The sequence below is a fragment of the Odocoileus virginianus genome, chromosome 9 (assembly GCF_023699985.2).
Source record: "Odocoileus virginianus isolate 20LAN1187 ecotype Illinois chromosome 9, Ovbor_1.2, whole genome shotgun sequence".
In the NCBI taxonomy this organism is placed as follows: domain Eukaryota; kingdom Metazoa; phylum Chordata; class Mammalia; order Artiodactyla; family Cervidae; genus Odocoileus; species Odocoileus virginianus.
The window spans coordinates 17708283-17730584 of record NC_069682.1 but is presented as its reverse complement, the minus strand read 5'-3'; the positions used below and the strand labels follow the sequence as shown (position 1 = coordinate 17730584).

At 45.5% G+C, this 22302-nt stretch overlaps 3 long non-coding RNA genes across 7 annotated transcripts in view; 1 reads left to right on the top strand and 2 right to left on the bottom strand.

Moving 5' to 3' along the window:
- Positions 1-22302, top strand: part of LOC139036569 (uncharacterized) — a 130458-nt gene that overhangs the window by 25486 nt on the left and 82670 nt on the right. The gene's annotated exons all lie outside the window — the stretch shown is intronic.
- Positions 1-22302, bottom strand: part of LOC110124228 (uncharacterized) — a 122140-nt gene that overhangs the window by 24027 nt on the left and 75811 nt on the right. The window lies entirely within an intron of this gene.
- LOC139036566 (uncharacterized) lies at positions 9371-16842 on the bottom strand. The gene is made up of 3 exons (XR_011489372.1): positions 14482-16842; positions 13979-14079; positions 9371-10914 (listed from the first exon to the last, which is right to left on the bottom strand). It is a non-coding gene; the product is annotated as an uncharacterized lncRNA (long non-coding RNA).

Below are 22302 nucleotides of genomic sequence, written 5' to 3'. Positions count from 1 at the left end.
CTTTCTAGACAGTATCCTCAGGAGCTAAGTGCTCTGAATGTTTGAACTATATTAGTTAATGTAAAACCAGTGTCCTTGAGTGTTAGAGATAGTGTTCCAGAGAATTATAAAATATGCTAATTAAAATACAATGTTTTTTTAATGGGACTCTTTCTTGATCTATTAAGATACCTAATTTAGGGCCATGCATACCTTGGCACTGTGACTTTTCAAATGAAGAAAAGTGATGATGGTGCAATAATTTCTAGTTTACAGAGTGCTGTATTTAATCATTTCCACATTTATTATCTGACTTAATGCTCATAGCTATCTTATGAAATAGGTATTATTTTTCACATTTTACAGAACAGGAAAATGGAGCTATGAGCATTCAAGGATGTGTCCCAAGTTATACAGCTAGAAAATTATCAGAAAAAGACTTTAACCTTGGCCCCTTAGTTTCAAATGTTTCATTCTTTCCCATTATATAACACTGGTGAAAATTTGCTAAGTTTTAAAAATATTTGACAAGACTGAACATCTCAGAGACCAAAGATAGAAACGATTGATACAATTGCGTGCTTGTGATTTTCTAGTAACACTATGTTGAATTTTCACGTACTATATGATTTTGAGGTAAAATCCTTGCTTCAAAATATTGGCATTTGAGGCCCATATAGATGTTCTATTTCTACTCTGAAACTAAAAGGATCAGAAAAATTTATAGAATCAGAAAAATGAACAGAAAAATTTGCATTGCTCAGTTACAAACTTCCTATATTAAACTATTTTGTGAGTAATCATGATGTTCAGAACTTTAGCATTTCCAGTTGTCTTGTGAAATTAAGATGCTCTCAAGTAATGAAGGGTGACCTATTGAAACTGGCAGATTAGACATCAAGTAATTAGATTTGTTCCAGAACTTATCTATTTCTGAGAAACAATTGCAAGCTTAGTCCCATGTGGGATGAGTCCTGTTTGCTTTCTGGACTGTAATTTCAATAAGTCAAGGTCACTTCACGTAGCCTATGTTCTTTAAAACAGTAGTCCCCAGCATTTTTGGCACCAGGAAACGGTTTTGCGGAAGACAATTTTTCCATGGACTGGGGTGGTGGAGGGATGGTTTCAGGATGATTCAAGAGCATGACATTTATTATACATTTTATTTCTATTATAGTTACATCAGCTCCACCTCTGATTATTAGGCATGCAATTCAGGAGGTTGGGGATCCCTTCTTTAAAACACATACAACCTCCCAGAAGGGCATTGCTTTCTTTAGCACAGGGCATAACAAATGAATTATTACTATTTAGGGTTCTTATTATGAAACGCCAGAGAGAAGAAAACAAGGGCTTCCCTGTGGCTCAGCAGTGAAAGAATCCATCTGCAACGCAAGAGACGCAGGAGACACGGGATTTATCCCTGGATCGGGAAGATGAGGGGGAAATGACAACCCACTCCAGTATTCTTGCCTGGAGAATCCCAGGGACAGAGGAGCCTAGCAGGCTACAGTCCATGGGGTTGCAAGGAGTTGGACATAACTGAGCGACTGAGCATGTGCACAAGAGAGAAGGGCATTCAGAGACTCGACTGTGGAAATGAAGGCATTCTGGTGTCAAGGATAGAATTCGTGTTTCAAATACCTGGTTTCTGGACCTGATGCTGAGAGAGCAGAAGGAAAATGAGTGAGCTGAACTCTGTCTGGCCCCTGGGCTTCCAGACAATGCGGGAGAAGTTTGCATGTGAATGGCTGAATTAGTCGAAGGCCTCCATCAGTCAATCAGTAAATAGCAGTCACACCCTTGTAGGTGTGCAACGTCATGTTCCAGACTATGGGAGATAGATGCTCATGAATAAACAAAAACTCCTACCTCAAGGGATGTATAGCCTAATGAGGACATATCAGTATTTTAGAGAGCCACCAATAATAGGCCCTTGGTGGGCAGAGTGGGTTGGGGGGGAGGTTCAGTCTTCTTTCCTTAAGTTCAACCAGCATTGAGGAATTGCTCAGCTTTGGAAGGTTCCCAGTGTCAGATGGAGCAGAGTGGCCCAGGGAAAGGGACAGAAAGCGCCAGTGATGGTCCTGGGTGATTCAGAACACACACTTTCCCCGAAGCCAGCTCCTGGTTGGCAGATGTCCGTGTGGGCTTAGTCACTCAGTCATGTCCAGGCTCTTTGGGACCCCATAGATTGTGTAGCCCTACCAGGCCATGGACTGTAGCCCCACCAGGATCCTCTGTCCATGGAATTCTCCAGACAAGAATATTGGAGTGGGTAGCCATTCCCTTCTCCAGGGGATCTTCCCAACCCAGGAATCAAACCTAGGTCTCTTGCCTCGCAGGCAATTCTTTATAGTCGGAGCCACCAGGAAACCAGACCTATCATTCCTCAAGTGGGAGATTATATACCTCTACAGAATTCTTCAACTCTCTCCAGAAACCATAGTTTGTAAATGTAGCTAGATTGTCCTTCAGACCTGGAGTAAGAGAACAAAGGTGCTTCACTGTAAAATGTAATCGACTCCTATTCCAGGTGATCCCCTGGTAAAGGACAGGAATTCCTGCTGCAGAGACAGTGCCAGTGGTCAGCTTGTAGCTTCCTAGGTGGTAGACAGGGCTTCAAGGTCATACATGAATTTGACCTCCACCCTTCTCCTTGATTCCTTTCCCAAGAAAACCTCTTGAAAGTGTCCAGGCCGAGCTCTCTAGAGACAGGGTTTAAGGGCAATTTGAACACCTCTTTCCTGGTCTCCAGGCCCCTCTGAAGAGACAGTCTGAAGGCCCTTGAGCTTATGACACTGGTCTCCCCTCTGAGTCTTGGATGGGCCCCCACGCATGGTGTGTGGGAGGCCCAATTTCCATACTCAGGCTGTTTCCTCCATTCCTGCCTGGGGAGGGAAGCAGGAATCCTCTCAGCACCACGTTTTATATAATGTGATGCATAATGAAAACACATTTTCATGGTATTGGAAAAAATGCAAAAGGTGGTTGTGCCACATATATATAAATATATATGTTTCTTTTTTTTTTTTCAGTGAATCATTCCTGTGATCTATTTTTCTGACTGCAAAACATCAAACTGTTAAGGAATTATAAATAGCATGCGAATCAGTCTGTGGCCTTGCCTCATGCAGGTTCTTTAAATCCCAGTAATGATTTAACAGGCAAACATGCCCAGCTCACCTGCCCCGGTGAAGTGCAGTGATTCTCCTGCTGAGTGATGAGTGATTTCTTCCCTTGTTCCAACTGGGCTCTGTGGTTCTTTTTTTTGTTTGTTTCGTTACTGATCCTACACGTCTTTCCAGTAGCTTCTGTTTATCCTGTGCATTGGATATGCCTCTGGTGATTTTCTTTCTGCCTTGTTTTGCTGGGGTGGCATCTGGAAATGTGATCAGGCAGAGGGTGAACAGCCTCACAGAAGCGTCCTGCTTTCCAACCGAGCAAAGGTTTGCGGGAATCTCAGGGGCTTCCTCCACCAATAAAACATAGAACCAGTCTTGCCACTAAAGCACAATTCAGGATTGTATTTACAATGGAGAAATAATTTATATCTGGTGAATAAATAATATCATAGCTGGACTGGACTCCACACACTTTTTTCCTTTCATCATTTTTGTGTTAAAGGCATAATGCAGAAAAAAGTCTTGTCAAAGTAAGCACAGGATTTCCAGGTTTGCTCACTGGCTCGGCTGATGTGGGATGCCAGGTTTGGTGAGTAGGTATGGAAGTTTTCAATTCGTTCAGATTCTGCTCTTTAAAACGGGTTTGGAAACTACCTCAACCAAATGAATTGAGATGAGCACAGTGACGGACATAATCTGTGTGTAAGCAAAATATCCAAGCCCAAGCTGAATATACCCTGTGCTTAGGTTATGTCTATAACCCAAACAGTGTTGGCTTGGACCTCGGCTTGTGTGTGAAGAGATGTCGCCCTGTGCCGCGTGCTCTCCGTGGGTCCTCGTGTTCCTGGGCGGCACCTTCTCTGAGAGCCGTGGCGCCTGTGCCTTTACTGCTTCTGGACATTGCTCTGTGTGCTGATTCTTCATGGCCCCACCTGTGCAAGCTCCAGAACTGGTCCTCCTCCATGGACTGCCCCCAGGATGGTCGGTGCCTGGCTATCATGAGGCACAGGGAGAAAAGAGATGTTCTGTCCACATCCTAGTCTAAGGTCCACTCTGGAGCCCTTGATTCCTGTCCCAGAATTTACTCTCTTTTCTCATAACTAGCCAGAGAAATATCCACTACCCATAGAGACAGCCCATTCTTACACACAGGTGTGTGACAGCTTGATATCAGTTTCTTTTGGATTATTTATTCATTAGTAATGTCTTCCATGATAGTTGATACCAAGTCCATGCTGGGCTGTGCCAAACCCTGGCCAGGTGCTTTCCACGCACTCTCTTCTGGTGGGAAGAATGATCTGGTAGAAAATACAGTTTCTTTCTATCTTGTGCTAAGTCTCCAACCTAGGTTTTCCACAGTTTCCAGAGCACACCGCCCTCTGAAGTTACACAGAGCTGAGACATTGCCAGAACCCTTTCTTCAATATCCCCGCCCCAAAAGGCAAGAAATTCTTAAATAGCCTTGGCTCAATTAATTCTAGTAATGTTTCAGTTCTTCAAGCAAATTATCTTCTCAGTATTAAAACTGCATTCATGTCAATGGTTATGTCCAAATACTAGGAAATATAATAGAGTATCTTCTTTTAGATCTATAAAATTAATGGAACACTTAGAGATTTTTTACCAAACAAGGGCTAGCCTTGAAAAAGGTGAATGCACATCTTCAAACTTTCTATAGATGGAAATTCTTTGTGGCTTAGAATGGTTCTTTTTTCCAGATTCTAAACTCCAAGTTGCAAAACAGATAATACAAACTTTGATAAATCACCATGCAATGAGCTTAATAAGAGAAAATTGTTCTGTGTAGGTTGTTAAGCACCTTTTTTCCCTACTTGGATTACTTGAGGAATATGAATGAAAAGAAAAGGAATCAGAGCCAAGGGGTTAGTGTATAGGGGTGAGTTGGGAGGAAAACCTAAACATACATTGAGCACCAGTTGTGTTCAATGCTGTGCTAGATAATTTACATAAGATATTTTATTCTATTCCTCAACCATCCTGTGATTTAGTGAATATTACAGTCCTTGGAGGATGAGAATAAAATATAAGCTTGGGGAGATTTCCCTGGTGGTCCAGTGGTTAAGACTCTAAGCTTCCAGTGCAGGGAGAGTGGGTTCAAACACTGGTCAAGAAACTAAGAGCCCACTCGCCATGTGGCATGGCCAAAAATAAAAAAAAAATTTTAATGTAGGCTTGGGGATTTTAAATCTCTCATGCAAGCTCACACAACTGTATGTGTAGAGCTTGGATTCAACAAAGTCTGTAAGATTCCAAATCTCTGCTCTCTCCATGACTGTTTTAAACTTAGAGAATATGTGTATCAAGCTATGGAAGCCTGGTTGGATTCTCTTCTTCATCCCGGAGACCACTGCATATACTTTGTTGGCCAAAACAAATGTCACCCTCTATCTTGGCCAATTCAGACTCAAGTAATTCATTCGTTTGAATTCTTAGGATGTGCCAGACACTGTAGGGATTGTAGACACAGAAGCCAGTGTTAATTGCTCAATTGTGTCCAACTGTGCAGCCACATGCACTGTAGCCCGCCAGGCTCCTCTGTCCTTGGAATTCTCCAGGCAAGTATACTGGAGTGGGTTGCCATTCCCTTCCCTAGGGGATCTTCCCAACCCAGGAATTGAACTCAGGTCTCCTGCATCAGAGGCAGATTCTTTAGCAGGTGAGCCACCAGGGAAGCCTGCGTCAGTGGGAAGTCATTTCAGCACAAAGCATTTCTAAGTCTCCTGACATCACACTACATCCCTGTTAAGAGAACTGGAACGTGAAGAAGACTCTCCCAGGATTATTTGCTATTTTCCACATTCTCACCATCTTTTCTGTAACTCTGTGTAATTGACTATGGATTTTTCATTGTAGGAGGGTATTTTCAGTCAGGAGAATATAGTCAGGGAAAAAAGGAGGTGAGGGAAGAGATTTATGAGGCTTTCAGGAAACTTACAGGAAAATCCCCTAAAAAGTCATCATTTGTTATTCTTAGTATCGACTTGTTAAAAGTGAATCTCATTACCTTTGTTTTATCTGGCATGTTTATGGAAAATGTTTATTTATTAATGAATTTTCCTAAAGCAAATGCAACAGACACATAAGGGCATGCTCATGATCACTTAGCTGTGCAGCTGTGTATATTTATTACTGGTCTTTAGAGACTGTTCAGAAATGGAGGGTTCCAGGAAAACAACCCAAAAGCATTCAGCTCCTTAAAATGCATGCATTCCATGAATCATTTATTCAAGGAATTAAGAAGCAAATATATTTTCAGTTTGTCTGTGATCAAAAATAATCTTCCTCAGCATCTTTCCCAGAATTGTCCAGAACAATGTTCTTTTCCTTCCAAGAGATACATGAGGCTCTGAGGCCCTGGTTCAAAGAGGTGTCAGGGTTTGCTCTCTATCAGCATGGTCTGGTCACATGAGAGCATGGAGGAAGCCCATCCATGATCTCCTTTCTTGGGTCCTTGCACTTCCTGCTCCTTCTACTCTTACAGGTGTGTTGGGCATCCCGGAATTCCATGTGACCCCTGAAGGAGCAGGAGGCACCAACTATGAAACGCAGTCATGCAAGCCAAGACTGTCACACAGGGAGGGGTCTGCAGGCCGTGTCATCACTAGCTCCTTTTTTCTACAGGTTTGGAGGCTAAGGCCCAGAGAGGGTCACCTGCCTGTCTGTGGTCACCTGGTAATAACCAGAAAAGCTGAGACTCTGACTGGGGGCTTTCCCCTGTTCCATACTGAGCTGGGGGATGTCAGGGACGTCATCTGATCTAAATTTCTGTCCCCTTTAGTCTCATGTGAAAGAGAAGCAACCACAGACTGGGTCTGAAACTCTGAGAACATGCTGGGTACCTCCCGGGCGGATAAATAACACTTGTCATCAGAGATCCCAGGAAAAGGGAGAAACACATGTTTGAATGAAGTATATTCATAAAGAGTAAACACGTGGTGCACATTGATCATGGAGAGCGTGCCCTGCAGCAAGGTCTAGGCAGGGCTTCTTGCCTTAAAACCACAAGTTGAGGACTTAGGGCTCTGGCATCCACAGTTGCCCGTGGGCCTTGCTTCACTGACCAGCAATACCTCACAATGAGAAGGCTGTTTCCTGGGTGCTGAGGTCTGACTGTAGGCCTGGCCTATTCCAGGCTGTGATCTTTTGCTCTCATTTTTTCTTTTTCCTTTTTTTTTTTTTTAGGATGGGCCCCAAATGGATATTCTTATTAGGCCCTGTGTTTCTACATGTGTGTAGGTTCCTGAAACAGCTCTCCTTTCCTTCCCTTGGTAAATTCTGATAAGCTGGCAGTTCAACGTATCCAGTATCTACCTCTTATTGTCTTGGAATCTCAGGAAGGGCTGAAGAGACACGGCACAATAGATTCTTGGGCTGAATTTGACTGGCAGACATATTCCAGTTGGCTCAAAGAGTATTTAAAATATTTTGAGACAATGTTTAAAAACTGGTGGCCTCATATGAGAAACTGGATTTGGAGTATGTCTTGTTAAATAAAAAAATCAGCCAGTCTGTCCACGCTGGGCCACAGTTCCCTGTGGCAGGATCGTCAGGGTCTGAGCTATGTGGACAAGCCATACATTCTCTCACTGAGGTTTGCCATATATCTTCATGGCAGCTATCTGGGTTTACAATGATTATTGACGAGGAAACAATAAAAGCCACTAAACTGCATCTCCACCAGAATTTGTATATTCTTTTATTTACCCACTCACAAATACTTGTTGAAATCTGACTCTATGCTGGAACCTGTTCTAATATTGGGGGAAGGGTTTTCCTGGTGGCTCAGATGGTAAAGAATCCGCCTACAATGCAGGAGACTGGGGTTCAATCCCAGGGTGGGGAGATGCCCTGGAGAAGGGAATGGCAAACCATCCAGTGTTCTTGCCTGGAGAATTCCATGGACAGAGGAACCTGGAGGGCTACAGTCCATGGGGTCACAAAGAGTCAGACATGGCTGAACAACTAACACTTTCACTTTGCACACAGACAAGGTTCGAACCTGTAGAGGAACCTACAGTCTAGGAGGGGAAAGAATTGAGGAAAGCGTGATTGCTGGGAGAAGCCAAAGATGCCAAACTGTGCTCCACAGAGAATTACAACAGAGCTGTCTGATGGGGACTTCAGAGAGGAACCCAGGAAGGCTTCTCTCAAGAGCTGGAGTCTGAGGTCTAAAGGAAGAGGAGGGGTCAGTTGTGCAGTCATCAGGAAGACAGAGTTCCAGGCTGAAGACAAGGCTCTAAGTCTTGTTCAGGATTCGAAGGGAGGTCTACGTGGCCAGAGACTGCGGACAAGAGGAGGTAGAGAGGTGGGAGGAGCTCTGTAGCCCTTTGTACCCCAGTGAGATAGGATTTTAGTCTCAGTTGGATGCAACCCACTGGAGGGTTTTATGCAGGAGAACAATGTTATTTGCCTCAAGTAACTACTTCTGAATATGTAAGCTTCCATCTCAAAACAGGAATTAAATCCTGCATCTAAGAGAGATAAGCACTTCTTAAGCTGCTTCGGTTTTCCTAAAAGGAATGACTTACTCTCTGTAAAAGTTACAGAATAAGTCATTTCCTGGGGCTGCCATAACAAACAACCACACGTTTGGTGACTGTAAACAACTGAATGCCCACAGTTCTGGAGGTAGAAGCTCAATGTCTGAGGGCTTAAACCAAGGTGTAAACTGGACTGGGCTCCCTCTAAAGGCTGGGGGAGAACCCGGTCCCTGCCTCTTTCAGCTTCCGGTGGCCACAGGTCGTCCTTGACTTGTGGTCACAGAAGCAGACCCCGAGACACGGATTCAGGGCAGGTAGCTTACATGGGTGGTGAGGCCAGAGGCACTGGCAGGGGAATGGCAGGAGGAGGGGGGTTAAGATGGAACAAGGGAGCCAACAAAAACGCGTTACTGAGGAGAATGGCACTATCAGCCATGGAGGCTCCACTCTACAGTGACCATGAACTGTCAGTCATCGGCCGAAGGCTGCCTCAGGAGACTTGAACTCCCCCACACATCTACCTGAGCCCTCAGCCAACTGGAGGCCAGAGAAAGCCCTCAGCGAGGAGTGGGAGGAGCTTGCGTTCGGGGGCTGCCGGGCTGGCACACCGAGGGGTGAATATGGAGAAGCTATGGGCAGGATCTGACATCTGCTGTAGTTAACAGCGTTTTTAACATTTTTCTTGAGCCTGTTTTATCTTACATTTAAAATTAGTGGATCTATTTCTTTCTTTCTTTTTTTTTTTTTTTTTTTAGTGGATCTATTTCTAAAGAGATTTACTAAAGAGACAAGGTGAGAAAGTTTATAAATATGCTACTAAACAAATGGTTTCATTCACATTTATGTTTACCTATGTGAATTGAGAACATTTAATTTAAAATTTATTAGTGGTCTGATTCAACTCTTAAGTGCATATAAGCATGGGTCTAGTAAATTCTTAACTATTAGGTGCATCTAAGCATGTACCTACTAGACATTAGGTATTGTGAGCATGTAAAATAGAACAAGATTTGGCCTCCTTGTCCAAGTCATGTAGGATTAGTGGGCAAGATTCTTTACCATCTGAGCCACCAGGGAAGCCCAAGTGGGCAAGACAGAGATGCACAAATCGTTTTCATAATAGCTGCCACGGTACAGGTTCATGAAATTGAAGAGTCAGTGTCTCATCCATCAGTTGTTTTTCATGGCAGTGCTGTCCCAGGTACCCACAACACAGGGGTACAGAGGGCAAAGGAGAACTCACATTTGCGTGTGGAATTCCTAGCGTGCTACTTCAGTTCAATCACCCTCTGTCTCTCCTGCCTCATTTCCTGCCACTTCTGGGTTTTGATGCTTAAGCCAAATGACCATTCATGAATTTTTTGGTCCTGACTTACAGAGCTTGTGAATAGCAGAGCCAGGTCAGAATAGAACCCGGGTGATTCCTGGGCCCAGGCTTTGTGCTCCTACTGCCACACTCACTGGAGATTGATTAAGATTATGTCAATAGATAGGAATATTTCCAGTGGTCTGTTTACAGTATTTTCTCTTTTGACAATATAGTAGGCTGAATAAAAGTTCCCCAGAAATGTCTCCAATCTAAGCTCTGGTACCTGGGCGTATGTTACCTTATGTGGCACAAGGACCTTGGCAGATGTGACTAAGTTGAGGGTATTGAGATGGGGAGGTTGTCTTGGATGATCTGGGTGGGCCTCATGTAACCACAATCATCTTTATAAGAGGGGCAAGGGGTCAGAGGGGAGAGAAAATGCTATGCTATTGGCTTTAAGGATAAAGGAGGCAGACAAGAGCCTAAGGATGCAGATGAGGCAACGTCTGGAAGCTGGAAAGGGAGAGGAGAGGAATTCTCCCCTGGAACGTCTAGAGGGACATCAGCCCTGTGGACCCATTTTTAGACTCCTGATCTCCAGAACTGTAAGAAAATAAAATTGTCCTTTTTGAAGTCACTAAGTTTGTGGTAATTTGTTACAGCAGATGGTATAGCAGAAAGGTATCCTGTCCTTTGAAATGTCAACTTTGGGCAAGCTTTCACAAGGCCCTCTCTGGTCTGTGGTCTAAGCTAAGGGTCCTCAGCCCAGGGATCAATCAAGGCCTGCAGTCCTGACTGGTCATGTTTGGGCTTCCCAGGTGGTGCTAGTGGTAAAAACAAAACCAAACCCACCAGCCAATGCAGGAGATGCAGGTTTGATTCCTGGGTCCTGAAGTTGCCCTGGAGGAGAACATGGCAACCACTCCAATATTCTTGAGGAGCCTGGTGCTGGGCTATGGTCCATAGGGTCGCATGTTTGGGGCTGAGCATCACAGGAGTTAACCTGCAGAACAGAAGCTTTCAGGATCAGTCTAAAATACAGGCGGTATTTTACTGGCAGCCTCTTAAAAGCACATGACTCATTCAGAAATACAACATTTGGTCGATGACTATGTCAGACTTTCAGGTAAATTTAATCAATAGACAACCACTATTTTATTTTTATCCAAACCTGAATTTCATATTACATTTCATTCCATTAGCCTTGATATAAAGTGGCAGTTGATAGCAAGCCATATTGACAGGCCCTCCTGGGCATAATCTAGTAGTCACCTTAAATCATTTATCCACTGCATGATTCATGGCTTGTAAGGAGCAGGTAGTCACTGAGTATTTAAACAGAAAGCTAAATAACAGGGCACTCGAAATCTTTTATTTCAGTTATTTAATCCACCTTAATTAATAAAAGGCATTTGACCACCTCTCAGTATCTTGAATCACAATGGGTACTGTTTGTTCCTAGCACGAAAAAGGGTAAAGACACAGGTGATTTTGAGGGGTGGAAGGGGTGGGATGCCTGTGGTTCCCAGAGGCTAGCTCTGGCGGTGTGCTCCCACTTGGGGCGGTTGTCTTGCTTTGATGCAGGGGAATGATGCAAATCATTTGAGATTAACAAATGTTTCTTGATCATCTAGAAAATGTCAGGCTAGTCACTAGAGGTATAAAGATTAAGAAGGCTCGGACTCTACTCTGTTCAGGGAGTATCTGTGAAGTTTTTGAATTATTTTTCATTGATGAGTTATTTTGTTTTAGAAATACTGGTGACCAGAAAACCAATAGTGACTTAAGAAGCTGGTTTCTAGTAGCTTCTTATAGGCAAAATAGGTGCTGAAGGTGTTCCTGGTCCCTGGAAGGTGCTTCAGCGAGAGGGATTGTCTAGTCACTCAAGGTCTGGGAGAGCAGTTCGGGGGTCTTTGCATAGTATTAGGTTCCTCTTGGGCACCACTTAGCTCACAACCATGTACAGTTTGAGAATCTGAGAAGGAACTGCTTTAGACCGATAGCAAATCTAGCTACAAATGGAAAATTCTGTGCTGGGCCCACACTGAGAGTGAAATACAAACATGTCACGGAGGAAAGCAGTGCGGACGTCTGTCAGCAACAGGGCCAGAGTGGCGGGCTTTCCACGGGGTTTACTTTGCCTCAGCCTACAGGGCCGCGCGTGTACCCGTCTTATGCTTGCAGTGCGTGACTCTCTAGTTGTGTCACGTGGGCCTCCCCCGGGCCTTGTGCCCAGAATCCGTGAGAACACTGTGATGCAAAAAGATTGAATCCCCCATTGCCTCTCTTCCTCTGCCCCCGGCCCCGAGGTTTGTTAGGATCACAAAGCAGCAGCCAGTTTACCTCCCGCACGGAGACATAATATCCACTGAGAGCCCTGGTCCATGTGAGGTGCGAGACTCCAGACCGTGGGGCTGGTGATGCCCTGGAAGGGTTTACTGTCCACGAGGGAGCCTTAAAATCCCTGTGAAGATCACTGCATCTGAGTCTGAGAGCTAAATACCCATCACTGTTTACCATCAGTCCCGCGGGTATTAAAGGCAGAGGCTTAGCCTTTGTGGAAGAAATGGGCCTTGGGCTGAATTTTGAAAGAACAAACTGGCAGTCCTTAGGCTGATAACTAGTGGGACTCTGCACACCTCTTTCTGCCTGTGATTTGTACACTAGCTGCTCACTAGTGAGGGGACACAGTGTTGGGAGAGTCCAGGGTCTTAAAGAAGACAGACCTGAATTCAAGTCCTAGTCCCAACTTTGCCATTTCCTACCTTTACAGACAAGGTACAAAGTGTCTCTCACCCTCAGTGAGAAGATAAAATAGAATAACAAAATAAAAAATAATAAAATAGACCAATACTTATCTCACCATGTTTTTATAAAGAGGAAATAAAAATCTAATAAAAGTAAAAATATGCCCAACTCAGGCTGAAAATTAGAGTCTGTTAGGATAATGGTTAAGTGGCTGTGACAAAGACTTCCAAAGCTACACTGTTTGAAGGAAAAAGGCATAATTGAGCCCTAGTCATGGAGATGGTGGGATATCTTGAGATCACCCAAGATGATCTTCTTGGTTTAACAAAGCAGTGTTCATCAACTAAATTTAACTTCTCAGGTATTGAATAAGTCTCTATGTATGAAGCCTTTTAACTCTGAGGAGCTCTAGGTAATTTTTTTTTTCTTGGTACAAAAGTATTTAATAAGCACCACATCGGTACTCTAGGTAATTATTCTACTAAATAATCAAATGAATGCTGGGCTCTATTCTAGAATATCTAAAGTGGTCAGATATGGGCCTGTGTTAGGAAAACTTTGAGGAAGTGGGAAGGGAACTCATTTAAGCTAGTAAAAAAATAGGCTGGCTGGAGAGTCTTCCCTGGTGGTCCAGTGGCTAAGCCTCCATGCTCCCAACGCTGGGGGGCCCAGATTCAATCCCTGGTCAGGGAACTGGATCCCACATACCACAACGGAGATCACATGCTACAACTAAAGGTCCTGCAGACCACAAGGAAGACTGAAGATCTTAGTTGCATACTGCGACTGAGATCTGGCACAGTCATATAAGCAAATAAATATTTTTTTAAAAAGTAGGGCTGGGAGGAAGGGAAGTCCACTGAGAAATGGTAAAAGAGGACTCACTGAAGTTCTTGCACTCAAGCCAGGAAAACATCCTGCCATTTTATTATGTGATACCTAATGTTCTAAACTTCGAACATAGAGATGCATAGAGATCACCTGGGGAGCCTACTTAAAATTCCCATCTCCAGAGATGCCAGCTCAATGGATCTAGTGGACAGAAATATACCTTTTTAATAAGGATCCCAGGAGGTTCTGATGCCAGTGATCCATTGACCTCAATTTAAGAAACACTATCATAGATAAACCTTTCAGAAAACTTCAAGATATTTCTGTTTTCATCTACATAATAGCTACCCATTACACTTAATATTGGTGGTTTATTTTGCCACTTAGCCCAGATTCTGATTGATGATGTACATGCTCAGGGATCAAGGACCCATGAGGAACCAGGAGCAGTTTTGTTGATGTGACAACCCCTCATACTCAGCACTCACCTCTGGTGGAAGCTGGACTGGACAACATGCTTTTGGCTGGAGCCAAAGTCTGGCCTGTGATTTCTTCCTCCCTGAGTTTCTGCTTATCTCACTCTTCCTTTCTGTCCACAACAAATGACGGGCAGGACACAGTGAAAGCATTATGAGGCAAAGGCTACCAATCACATGCACACTAGCCACCGAGAAGGGGAGAAAGACAGCAAGAGAATAACCTGGGTCGTAAAGCCAAGATGGTAGCCAAAGGCAACAGATTTCAAAGCATCATAGAGGAACCTTAAAGTGATGAGAAAAATGTTCTGCGCAAGTAAAAGAAGCGACTCTCAGGGATTAACTTTCACACGAGATATACAATGTCACTGGTGCACAGGGTCAGTGACCAGAGGCAACCAGAGCCAAGCAGGCCCCTTAGTTCATGGTGACTCCAGGAGACACCCTTCTTCCCTCCCTCCCTCTCTGTTGCTTTTTTTTCAGAAATCAAGAATGCATTTCTCATAGAGACCAACCTTAAGAGAAGGTTGAGGAAGTTGCGTTATTCATCTCTCTCCTTTTTCTTGTAATGGGCCCGGGGCAGATGCACAGCTGTTAGTGAGCCGCTGTTAGGGATTCCTGCTCAGCCACTGGCCAGCATCGCAGTGGGTCGCTCCCCCAAGCGAGCGACAGTTAGGGAGTGACCTTAGCAGTCCTGCTCAGCCATTGGTCGGCACCACTGTGGGCTCTGCCCCCTCCCGTCTTCTGTATAAAAGGAGCAGAACTGGGACTGAGGGAAGGTGGTTTTTTGAGACCCTAGTCTGCCGTCTTCTCAGTCTGCCAGCTTTCTGTTAAAGTCGCTATTCCTGGAACTTCCTTGGTGGGTCCAGTGGCTAAGATGACACGCTCCCAAAGCAGGGGGCCTCAGTTTGACCCCTGGTCAGGGAACTAGACCCCCATATGCTGCAACTAAAGATTCCAAGAGCCACAACTAAGACCTGATGCAGCTGAAAAAAAGAATCGCCATTCCTTGCCCCAACAACTCCCCTGATTTACTGGCTGGTCGCGTGACGAGCAGAGTGAGTGTGGGCTCAGTAGCATTCTTACATTCTCATAGGACCCCTCGTTCTCATACACACTCTCTTTGACACAGAAACTGGTGCTGCGCTGAGCACACACAGTAGGGGCTTTGTTAAGTCTCGAGGTCAGATGCAGACGGAGCTCAGAGATGCTTTTCCCAGATGGGTAAATTCCCTCCCATGATGAGCAGCCATCCTGTGAGGGGATGCGCAGTGGCCTTCCTGCCCTACACCGCCCCTCGCTTCAACCACACACCTGCCCTCAGAGGGCTCTTTCCTCTGACCGTCCTGGGGCCACCATTTTTATAGAACACTGTGCCCTGACAGTGATCACAGCTCCATTCCAACTGCCTCATCCTCCCTACAACCAGCCTACCCACCCCACAGCCTCAGCATTTGACTTGATAGTTACATCTTTGGGCTGAGCAATGATCCAGGTTTCCTGACTACACGGTTGAAATAGGACCCTTCTGACCAACTGACATGGGGGTGCTGTCTCTCCGTAAGATGCAGAATGATGTATTTGTCTGCTAGGGCTGCCGTGACAAAGTTTCACAAACTGGGTGGCTTAAGCCACAGAAATTTAACATCTCACAGTTCTGAGACCAGAAGTCCAAGATCACTGTGTCCACAGTGCCATTTCCTTCTTAGGATCGCAAGGCGAGTCTGCTCCTTCCCTCTCTCTTAGCTTCTGCCCCTTTGCTAGCGATCTTTGCACGCGTGCATGACCCACCTTACCTCTGCCTTCACGTTTTGTCCTTCACATGTGTCTCTGTCCGAATTTCCCATTTTTATAAGGACATCAGTCACGCCAGATCAGGGGTCCAGTCTACCCCAGAGTGACCACATACTAACCAACTACATCTCTAATGACCCTATTTCCAGATAAGGCCACATTCTGAGATCCCAGAGGCTGGGACTTGAGCATCTTTTTGTTCAGCTGCTCAGCTGTGTCCGATTCTTTGCGACCCCATGGATCAGCATCAGTCCTTCCAATGAACATTCAGGGTTGACTTCATTTAGGATTGACTGGTGTGATCTCCTTGCTGCCCAAGGGACTCTCAAGAGTCTTCTCCAACACCACAGTTCAATATCTTTTAGGGGGACACAACTCAACACATAATGGCTGGTAACTTTTCTGTCACTTGTATGTACCAGGCCCCTTACCAGGGATGATACTGGAGTGAGGTAAGTGAGACACTCATTGGCAACTAAACTTAGGGAGTGCAAAGTAACTCAGCAATCAAGATAAATCATATGTTAATAATTCATTTTGAACAATTCAAGTGGAAAAAAAATTCCATAATGAGCAAAACATCAACATTTAAAATAAAGGCAGCACCTGACCCCACACTTGCCTGGTGGGGTCTCTCTTTCTGCTCCTGACACTCGATCCTCACTGCTCTCCTCAGAGAGAGCCCTGGCTTCTCTCTTTTTTAAATTTACTTTCTATTTTTAATTGGAAAATAATTGCTTTACAGTGTTGTGTTAGTTTCTGCTCTACGGCAGTGTGAATCAGCTGTGTATACATGTGTGTCCCCTCCCTCTTAAGACTCCTTCCCCTCCCTCGTCACGCCACCACAGGGCGCCAGGCCGAGCTCCATGTGCCGTACGGCCTCTTCCCACCGGCTATCTCTACGTGGCAGCGTATACAGGTCAATGCTGCTCTCTCAATGTGCCCCACCCTCTCCGTCCCCTCCTGTGTGCACAAGTCTGTCCTCGAGGTCTGCGTCTCCATTCCTGCCCTGCACATAGGTTCATCCGCACTGTGTTTCTAGATTCCATATACATATGCTGCTGCTGCTAAGTCGCTTCAGTCGTGTCCGACTCTGTGTGACCCCACAGACGGCAGCCCACCAGGCTCCCCCATCCCTGGGATTCTCCAGGCAAGAACAGTGAAGTGGGTTGCCATTTCCTTCTCCATCCATATACATATACATATGCATTAATATACGATACTTGTTTTTCTTTTTCTGACTTACTTCACCAGGCCTCTCTTTACCCTTGAATATAATCTCATGAAATTCAGAACACAACTTAGGACATGTCTTTGGATTTTGAATTCAGAAGGCTCATTTAACACTAGGATTGAACCTTATTCATTTCCCACTTAAGTAATTCTCTGCCAAGTACTTTCCACGTCTCTCAGACTATAAGTTTAATTAGAGTACCTTAACTCTACTCCTGGAGAAGGCAATGGCACCCCACTCCAGTACTCTTGCCTGGAAAATCCCATGGATGGAGGAGCCTGGTAGGCTGCAGTCCACGGGGTCGCTAAGATTCGGACATGACTGAGTGGCTTCACTCTCACTTTTCACTTTCATGCATTGGAGAAGGAAATGGCAACCCACTCCAGTGTTCTTGCCTGGAGAATCCCAGGGACTGGGGAGCCTGGTGGGCTACTGTCTATGGGGTTGCACAGAGTTGGACATGACTGAAGTGACTTAGCAGCAACAGGAATTCTACTACTAGAGAGTTTATCTAGTTTATCAAGACTATCTTGATATCTCAGACCCACATAAACACTTCCTAGAGGGGGCTTCTGCTTCTTGGTGATGTCATTTGGCCCGGTCAGCATTCCTTCATCTTTGGTTTTCTTTAAATACCAATCAATGGTACACCCAGGACACTCTCTCCATCCTTGGAGCCCCTTCAGGGATGGACTGGATTGCTCTGGAGGTTTATTTCTCCTCACTTCGAGGGCAAGGGCAAGTCTGGGGTGCGCTGATGAGACAGCAGCTACCCCCAGACTTACCAAACTCACCCACATATATATGAGAGTTGGAAAGTAGAGAAACCTCAATTTCAGGGAAAGAAGATAAGCATTGAGCCTCTTTCAGAGACAGACCAGGGTGAGCTGTTTTGCCAAAGTGACAGAGAAAAAGGCAACAGTAGCAGATAGGCCCGAGAAGGCAATGGCACCCCACTCCAGTACTCTTGCCTGGAAAAATCCCATGGACGGAGGAGCCTGGTGGGCTGCAGTCCATGGGGTCGCTAAGAGTTGGTCATGACTAAGCGACTTCACTTTCAGTTTTCACTTTCATGCATTGGAGAAGGAAATGGCAACTTACTCCAGTGTTCTTGCCTGGAGAATCCTGGGGACAGGGGAGCCTGGTGGGCTGCCGTCTATGGGGTCGCACGACTGAAGTCAGACACGACTGAAGCATCTTAGCAGCAGCAGATAGGCATGTGTTATGATAAGAGAAAGACACTCCTCTTGCTGACCCCATAGTCTGACCTGCCTGTTGATGGCTAATTGGGCAGATGAAGTGGGACATGTGGACAGTCTGAAGTCTCTGCTTCTAGACTTTTCCAGCCTCCATCACCTTTGTGACTTTCAACTTCATTCTGACTTAGCTTTTTGTAGCACAAGCCACAGCACATGCATCTACATACCTACACCACATTTACTCACCAGTCATCTAATTCAGTAGCTAAGGACACTTTAAGTCCCTTTTTCTTTAGTGAACTGTAGACTAGTTTCTGTGGTTATATGGAGGAGAAGAGATGTACTCTGCCATGGATTTTTTTTTTAATGCCATTCACAAATAGCCTACATTTTACAGCCTCTTGGAAAATACCTCTATCAATGTGTCAATGTGCACAAAACAGCACAGGTCTTGGCTCCCAGCGGAGCTTCATAAATCTTAGTTCTAAATTACATATCCAATAAAGAAAATGTAGGAATCATTTTGCTTAAGAATAAGGATGTTTTGTAGAGCCAACACTAGGGGAAATGTTCAGTATCAAGAAGGCCAAGATCTAGGGGGCCACAGGGAGCCAGGACCAGAGACTGGAGCTCGGAGGCATGGTTGCTAAGAGCCGATTGCAGCTCTGCTCCTGGAGACTAGTTCACAAAGAAGCTAACTTCTCCAGGTCTTGGTTTCCTTAGGAGTAAGACAGGGGGTTCAGCATGGGTGGTGAGTTTCCACTCTGACTCCTGAAAATCTATGACACTGTGCTCACTCTTGTTCCTGGATGAAGGGACACTCTGGGAGAAATCACTTCCTTTGTAAGTTAGCAACTTGTTTCTCCAGGATTCTCTGTAAAGACTGGTGCTGCCGATGGTCACAATTCCCTTGAACTCGATAAATGGCACAGTATTTGGGACACAGCAGCCTTTCTGAGATGATACTGAAGTCATCCAATTGGGAAAACAGAGGACAAGAAATAATTGTGAAATGCTTTCGGGGAGACATAAGATGAAGGAAATAGAAGATCTGCTCTTTATGGAATCAAAAGCAGTTGCACAACTGTGTGCGCGTGCTAAGTCACGTCAGTCGTGTCTGATTCTTTGCGACCCAGTGGACAATAGCCCACCAGGCTCTTCTGTCCATGGGATTTTCTAGGCAAGAATAGTGGAGCAGGTTGTCATGTCTTTCTCCAGGAGATCTTCCTGACCCAGGGATTGAACTCGCATCTCTCATGTCTCCTGCATTGGCAGCTACATCCTTTACCACTAGAGCCACCTTGGAAGCCCCAACTTGTACCTAAATGATTATCTTTACTCTTCAGGTCCTGCTTTTTTTTTTTTTTCCTTAAAGAGCCAGGTAACTAGGGAGGGGATGGATTTCTTCAGAAATAGGGAAAGATGTGCTATCTGCAAGAAAGGGAAAACTAAGGACACATTTGGTGGAGACGGCAGCCTGCTTGCCCTTCCCTTGGGCAGCAAGCTCACTTCAACCCAGTTCGCCAGTTCTGGCAGGTTTGCAGTGGAGATCCCGGTGCTGCCTCTTCCCATTAGTTTCTGTGGAAGCAGGATTGGCTGGGAGAAACTGTCTCAGTGGTACATTCACGGTTATATTACACAACAGCTGTGGAAATGATTAAACTAACAGAGAGACAAATGGCTGGGGAGCAAAACAAGTTAGCAGCCCTGGAAACTCAGCAACAGTACATCACGTTGGGTCTTCTCCTTGGATTAAGATGCCGGTCCCTAAATGAGCATCCTCATTGCAGTAAACTTGGCTTTGTCACCTCCCGTGTTTTCAAAGTCTTATTTTTCTTTTGCCAGTTAGAGCTTATGGTACAGTGCTTGTTAGAGTCCATCTTACTCCATTTCTTTCCTCTTCCACTTATGGTCAGGCGCCTCTTTGTACCATCAACATCAACCCAGAAACACACATTGCCCCATACATGGCCTCAAACACACACATGCCCTAATGTGCACACTCTCTCTCTTTCCACACACACACTCCCCACTCACGTGTGAATACACACACACTCACCCTCATGGATGCACACGTTCCTGAAATTCCCAGGTTATCCACCAAAGCTGGACCCTGGTGGTCAAGCCACTCTCTGAATTTCTCCCCCTGCTCCCAGGTCACTGAACTGAGCATGTCCCCTCCTGAAGCTGACAGTTCCCAGTGTTCAACAGTGTAACTGGTTTATTAAATGCTGCAAACTTGGTGAGCAACACTTATGAAGCTTTTTTTGTTCTTTTCTGCAAAGCTGACCTTCCAACACAATTTGTCAACTCTCCATTTCCTTCCCATAGTGATAAACCTATTGTTTCGCAGGTATTGTCAGGAATCCCCAAAATGCAGTCTGGCCACTTGAAGACGTGGTATATTAGCTGCTTTAGGGCTCAGGTCACTTTTCCTGAGAGCCCTGCACGCGGAGCATCTGGGAGACCCGATGGGGTGTGGCTGGTCTTTTCATTTCTCTCACCTTCTGCTTCTCACAGGTGTGGTTGAGATGAAGGTGGAGGTGGACTTAGAGAAAGGAGAATACATTTCGATTAACTTGCGGCTGTGGCTGTTCTCTCCCGGCTGTTGATAGCCCTGTGTGGAGGAATTGGGGGTACTGGCAAGGGTTGGGGAGGGGGTGCTGGGGAGGGTGATGCCCTCCTGACATGGTAGCCTCGTGCGGCCCCATGTCCTTTGCCTGCATCTGAAGCCCCCCCCCCCCTCCCCCCCCCCACGGCCAGTGGGCTGCCGGATGCTGTCCTGGGAAGTCAGCTCAAAACCCACTGCATTCTGTGGCGACCCCAGGTGGCGCACACACTCCAGCCATGCCAAAGCGTGGGGGGCAAACACTACTGCCGCCCAGGGGCCACCCTGCCAGTTCCCTCTGAAAGGCAAGAAGGCAGCTCAGCAAGTCTGCTGCAGCAGAGACTGTCCAACTGAGAAACAGCCCCCCAGTAACTCTTCTTCCTTACACTTCACAAAGGAGCCTTTGGGAGCCCACCTAGGATTGGCTTTTTGGAGGCAGTGTTATAGGATAGACAGCCCCGAGATTCCTGCCCCTGGGGGTACATCATGTATCCCTCCCTTAAGACTGTGGGTCTGATGGTTTATCCCCACGATGAGGTCATGTTCTACTGCAGCTGCCTTTAAGAAAGGGAGAGTAGTGAAGTGGGCCTGGCCTAACTGGGGAAGGCTTAGAAGACCTGGCTCCTCCTGGAAACAGACTCTAAGTGTGAGGGGGACTGGACATGGGGGCTCTGCTGTTGGCTTTGAAGATGGGGGCGGCCACACCGTGAGGGAGGTTCCCGGCTTCCGAACCATATGACAGTCAGTAAGGAAACAGGGACCTCAGTCCTACAGCTGCAAGGAACTGAGTTCTAACATAACCAATGAGCTAAGAGAACCCAGAGCATCAGATGAGATCACAGCCACCAACAGCTTGATTTCAGCTGTGAGACCCTGAGCAGAGAGCTGTGCCTGGGTTTCTGACCTACAGAGCTCAGGAATTTCTGTGTTTTTAAGCTACTACATCTGCAGTGATTTGTTACAAAGCAAGATAAAAGGAACAGTAGAAAAGAGGGAGAAGAGACTCCAGCGATCTTCACGAAGCTAACAACTCCTGGTTCCAACTGCAGGAGCTGTGTGCATTGTAAACGTGTGCATTTACAAATGCACACAAGAGGCAGGTGATGGGTTGATGGCAGCTGAGTCACATAGCCCCAGGGAAATATCTGGCTGCTACTGGGGTCTTTTAAGAACAGGGGCACACTGCACTATTTTCGACTTTGGAAATTAGCTGCAATTCCCAGACAACAGAGAACGTTCTGTTGGACATCCTGCTTGCTAAGGGAGAGGCGGTGGTCACAGCAGCTCCATCTTCGTGTAACAGTGATGTTGAAGAAGTATGACTTCAGGGTGTAATTACGAAGCAATTTTATTTTTGTCTTTCTTTGTGCTGTGGAGCTAATTGTTCTCTAGCTCCTGGATGAGCATGGCTATGCTCACCTTCAGGTAATAAAAGGTCTTCTAGTACCATTACTTCAGGATTAAAAGGTAATTAAGATGTCTAATTCAGAGTAATAGCCAA